This window comes from Camelina sativa, chromosome 2 (assembly GCF_000633955.1).
Source record: "Camelina sativa cultivar DH55 chromosome 2, Cs, whole genome shotgun sequence".
Taxonomy (NCBI): Eukaryota; Viridiplantae; Streptophyta; class Magnoliopsida; order Brassicales; family Brassicaceae; genus Camelina; species Camelina sativa.
In genome coordinates, this window is record NC_025686.1 from 12,410,470 (window position 1) to 12,416,688 (window position 6,219).

Genomic DNA, 6,219 nt, shown 5'->3' on the forward strand with positions numbered 1-6,219 from the left:
GGCCATACAAGAGGTTATCATTGCTTACCAAGAAGAAGAGAGAGGACCTGCCTTGGAACAATATGATCCATATCCTCTCTATAAGGATTTTTTGCTTGAATTGTCAAAGAAGAAGGCTCATGCTCAAGATGATAAGGATCTTGAAGACCTTGGAGGAGTTATCATCCCAATTAAACTTAAGGATCCAGGTCCATTCTATCTGCCTTGCTCACTTAGCTATCTTCACTACAACCAGTGCTTATGTGATTTGGGAGCATCTATCAGTGTGATGCCTTACTCTATAGCACAAAAGCTTGGGCACACTGAGTTCAAGTCCACCAACCTTCACATATGTCTAGCTGATGGATCAAACAGAGATGTGGTTGGTAAGTTGGAAAACATTCCAGTCAAGATAGGAAAAGCAAGGATTCATACGGACTTTGTGGTTCTAGAGATGGGTAAGGAGCCTGAAGATCCTATCATTCTAGGGAGGCCATTCTTAGCCACTTTTGGAGCTGTTATACATGTTAAGGAAGGTCTTGTGACCTTGAACATTGCTGAGGGTATAACCATGAAGTTTGACATCTATAACCCAGCCAACCTTCCTACCATTGATGATCAACCTTTTACTATCAAGGACAAAGGTGGTCATGAAGGCTTAAGTGAAATGGCAACTCCAAAGGCTAAGCCCTGTCTTCAAGAGGAATCAGTGGAAAAGCTCAAGAGTTCAGTTCAAGAGTTGACTGAATTGGTGAAGGATCTCCAAGTTAAGCTAAGCAAGAGGTCTTTGAAGAAGGCAAGACCAAGGCTCAAAATCAAGAAGAAATATGGTTTGTGTGTTAAGGGTGAAGTGATCAAGGGTCAACTTCACAGTGATCAAGAGGTGCCAGGGAGGATTTCATCACCTCCTTGGTATCTAGACCAAGCCTGAAAAGGCAACCAAAGTCAAGCTTAGTGACTTTAAACAAGCTCACTATGGAGGAAGTCCCTAAGGTATCATTGTAAATAAGCTTTATTTTCCTTGTATTTTTGATTTGTTTTCTTTTATGTTTGTGTAAGGCAGGCATTTCAATGAAGTGTAGATGANTAAGGAGCCTGAAGATCCTATCATTCTAGGGAGGCCATTCTTAGCCACTTTTGGAGCTGTTATACATGTTAAGGAAGGTCTTGTGACCTTGAACATTGCTGAGGGTATAACCATGAAGTTTGACATCTATAACCCAGCCAACCTTCCTACCATTGATGATCAACCTTTTACTATCAAGGACAAAGGTGGTCATGAAGGCTTAAGTGAAATGGCAACTCCAAAGGCTAAGCCCTGTCTTCAAGAGGAATCAGTGGAAAAGCTCAAGAGTTCAGTTCAAGAGTTGACTGAATTGGTGAAGGATCTCCAAGTTAAGCTAAGCAAGAGGTCTTTGAAGAAGGCAAGACCAAGGCTCAAAATCAAGAAGAAATATGGTTTGTGTGTTAAGGGTGAAGTGATCAAGGGTCAACTTCACAGTGATCAAGAGGTGCCAGGGAGGATTTCATCACCTCCTTGGTATCTAGACCAAGCCTGAAAAGGCAACCAAAGTCAAGCTTAGTGACTTTAAACAAGCTCACTAGGGAGGAAGTCCCTAAGGTATCATTGTAAATAAGCTTTATTTTCCTTGTATTTTTGATTTGTTTTCTTTTATGTTTGTGTAAGGCAGGCATTTCAATGAAGTGTAGATGAGTATGGAGAGATTTGGACTTGGGGAAGTAGATTCGCAAGCCCACTCGACCGGCCCACAAGAGGTACTCGACCGAGTTGTCAAAGAACTAAGGCCCACTCGATTCCCATTTCTCTAGAATGATCGAGTGGAGGGAAGAAAAAGAAGAAAATTTTGAATTTTCAAACTTTGTTCAAGGAGCTCGACCACGTGCGGTCGAGTGTGGGGTCTNTCAACCTTTTACTATCAAGGACAAAGGTGGTCATGAAGGCTTAAGTGAAATGGCAACTCCAAAGGCTAAGCCCTGTCTTCAAGAGGAATCAGTGGAAAAGCTCAAGAGTTCAGTTCAAGAGTTGACTGAATTGGTGAAGGATCTCCAAGTTAAGCTAAGCAAGAGGTCTTTGAAGAAGGCAAGACCAAGGCTCAAAATCAAGAAGAAATATGGTTTGTGTGTTAAGGGTGAAGTGATCAAGGGTCAACTTCACAGTGATCAAGAGGTGCCAGGGAGGATTTCATCACCTCCTTGGTATCTAGACCAAGCCTGAAAAGGCAACCAAAGTCAAGCTTAGTGACTTTAAACAAGCTCACTATGGAGGAAGTCCCTAAGGTATCATTGTAAATAAGCTTTATTTTCCTTGTATTTTTGATTTGTTTTCTTTTATGTTTGTGTAAGGCAGGCATTTCAATGAAGTGTAGATGAGTATGGAGAGATTTGGACTTGGGGAAGTAGATTCGCAAGCCCACTCGACCGGCCCACAAGAGGTACTCGACCGAGTTGTCAAAGAACTAAGGCCCACTCGATTCCCATTTCTCTAGAATGATCGAGTGGAGGGAAGAAAAAGAAGAAAATTTTGAATTTTCAAACTTTGTTCAAGGAGCTCGACCACGTGCGGTCGAGTGTGGGGTCTAGTGGAAGCAAAAAGCAGGTCAAAGATTCCCATTTCAAATTTGAATGGTATGGACGCTCCACTCTTGTCTCCTTGTCCCCTTAGCTTCTTTAAATAGAGCTTGATTCGATCATATACCTCTCACACTCTCTCATTTGCTTAAAAACAAGTTAAAATCATGTTTAAATTCTCTCTCAAGTTCATCTTTTTGCTCAAGCTTAGCTCTTTTAATTTTTGGGTCACTAACCTATTAACTTTAAGCTTTGAGTCTATTCCTTTCAGTTCTATTCGAAAATGTCTTCAAAGATTACTAGGAAGTCTCAACAAGCGGCTGAAAGCTCCCTGGATCGTCGTGATGCTCGTCTTAAATCGAGAGGAGGAACTGGAAGAACCACTCGACCCACCACTCGAGCAAGCACACGACCGAGTGGTGGTCCGAGTAGGCGATCGAGTGAGATTGCGAGAGAGAAGCATCAGTCAGCTGAGGAAGACCCTGAGCAAACTGAGAGTGAAGAAGAGATGGAGTTCACTCTTAGGGAGCATATTAGGAGACACAAGGCCAAGGGAAAGAGGCCAGCAGTTGAACAAGAGGAGGTTGAAGAAGAGAGTAAAGAAGAAGATGAAGAAGAAGAGGGAGAAGTTAATGGAGAAGAAGAATCTTGTGGTTTGACTAAAAGGCAAATTTATGAAGCCTTCTAAGGATGCAGTTCTTGGGGACTAGATACCCACACAAGGAAACCATGGAGAAGCTAGGCATTGATGAAGATGTGGAATATCTTTTTGAGAAGTGCAACCTAACCAAGTTCATGGGGCTTTGCATGGAGGGTTATAAAGAAGAAAGCTGTGAGTTTCTAGCCACAGTCAAGTTGCACCAGTTCTACCAGCAGCAAAGTCAAAATTTTGGCAATCGCAGTCCAACTCGACCCCCCTACTCGACCGAGCACTCGACCGAGTGCCAATCGATTGCTATAGTCGAGTTGCCCCAGTCTCCTTCTCCAAGTCATCAACAAGACTCCAACTACACTTTTGACAGCATGAATGAGGATGTGGACAGCTTCTTCCACAATCCTTGAGGTACCACTATCACCTTCCCTTGTAAATACCATAGCATTTCATATTGTGTTTTGTTTTAAGTCTTGAATCCTCTTACAAATTTCTTTCACACAGAGGACTGTGTGATTTAAGTTTGGAAGAGGGTTTGAGATAGCATTTGACATTGTTTTCTGTTTTCTTATTTCAAATTTTAGCATAATCATGTTAGTATTTGCATAGCATCTAAGACATAGAAAAACCCTAAAAATTTGAAAATTTTTGCAAAAATCTTTATATAAAAAAAAGAGTGTTCATGTAGTTTGCATTTCATATTAGGATCTTGTTTAGCATGTTCATGTAGGACTGTTAAATATTTGCATTAAGGATCTATGATGAGTTTATGAAGTGGCACACCACTGTCCGTACAACCGTACGGACGTCCGTACAATCAAGAGGATGGGCGTCCGTACAACCGAGAGTCTCATGAGTCCGGTCCATTAAGGAGAGCCCCCAACGGTCGCATATCCTCGAGAACCTTCTATGGAGAGCCGTTGGGCAAGTTGCACAAGTGGGAAGTCAATGAGAGATCACATGTTGAGTTAAGGAGATGCCGCTTTCTCCATGTATATGTGTGCATAGTATCCTAGAGAGAATATACCATTTGTAACTCTCTATAAATGTATTGTAAGTATGATCTAAATAAAGTAAGAAAAGAGTTTATCTCTCTTTCTCCAACACTCCCTCTCAATCGCTCACTCTTCTCACTCTCTTCACACTCTATACGATTTCAAACTCTTGGTTAAACACACAAATCATTCTTCTTTAATTCTTTCATGGTATCAGAGCGGATTGTTCCTGTTTCTTGACTCCATTTCCATCGTCATCTTCTGCATCAACTCTATTTTGTTCTCTAAATCTTTGTTCTTAAAAACTCTCTTTCTATTAACCGTTGGACAAACACTAAAAACAACGATTTTTCCATGGAAAACACCAAAACCATGATTGTTCCGGTTACTCTCAAGGGAGAGAACTACTTACTGTGGGCTAGGACCATGAAGACAGCCCTATATGGCCGAGGACTTTAGTCCCATGTTGAAACGAGCGAAGCTCCAAGTGGTGAGACCACCAAAGACGGCAAGGATCTTGTCGCGGATGAAAGAAACAAGTGGTTTCAAGAAGATCAAGGAGTTCTAGCCATTACTCAAAACTCCCTAGATGCTCTTATCCTTGAAGCTTACTCCTATTGCGAAACCGCAAAGAACTTGTGGGACACTCTCAAGAATGTCTTTGGGAATGTTACCAATGTGAACCAAATCTTTGAGATTAAGAGAGCCATCAACAATCTCAACCAAGAAGACATGGATTTCACCAAGCACTTTGGGAAGTTTAGGTCCCTTTGGGCTGAACTAGAGATGCTCCGACCGGCGACAATAGATCCGGCCATCTTGAACGAGAGGCGTGAACAAGATAAGGTGTTTGGCTTACTCTTGACTTTAAACCCTTCCTACAACAACCTTATCAAGCATATATTGTGATCTANTGCGATCTTAGAAGCTCCCTAGCCTCGACGACGTACGCAACCAAATTCAAAAGGAACATGGTTCCATGGGGCTATTTGGAGGCAAGGGGGAGCTAGTGACCGTCAACAAGGCAGAGGCAGCCTCCAAAAACAGAAGCTTCTACAAGCATGATGACAAGAACACACCATTTTGCGAGCATTGTAAGAAGGCTGGCCATTTCAAGAGTCGTTGGTGGATTCTCCACCCTCACCTCCGCATAAACCGTGGAGGAACAAGCCGAGGTGGACCGAGGGCTCACCAAGCGAACATGATAGGAGAGGCGACTACCTCGACACCAATTGGCCAAGCTCTTGAGGGGAATGGAGCAGCATCAGTGGTGTCTTCGGAGCTGGTGAGGAAGTCGGAACTTGACGCTCTCATCAAAGCCCTCAAAGAGGCGTCCGGTAACTCTAACCTTGCCTCAAACTCCTCTAAACCTCTTATCATTGATTGTGGAGCTTCACATCACATGATTAGTGACTCTAGGTTGATTAGTGAAATTGAACCCACAAATGGTAGTGTAGTTATTGCTAATGGTGATAAAGTTCCGGTTAAAAGGCATTGGTAACTGGAAACCATTTAACAAAAGCACTAAAGCCTTTTTCATGCCTACCTTCACTTCAAATTTATTATCAGTCAAGAGAGCTACCAATGATTTAAATTGTTATGCTATATTCGGTCCTAATGATGTTCATTTTCATGATATTGACACAAGTAAAGTCCTCGGCCAAGAAACATCGAAAGACGACCTCTATGTGCTTGAGGATTTGAACTTAGCTCCTTCTAGTTCCTCTTGTTTTAGTTCAAATATTGTTAAGGCTAATAGTGCTATTTGGCATGCTAGACTAGGACATCCTCACTTTAGGGCATTAGAACTTATGCTTCCTAATATGTTTTTTAAGAATGAAAATTGTGAGGCTTGTATCCTTGGTAAACATTGGAAATCTATTTTTCCTAAGTCTATTACTATTTATGAGAATTGTTTTGATTTGGTTCATTCTGATGTTTGGACATCTCCTTGCTTATCTAGAGAAAATCAAAAATATTTTGTTACTTTTATTGATGAAAAAT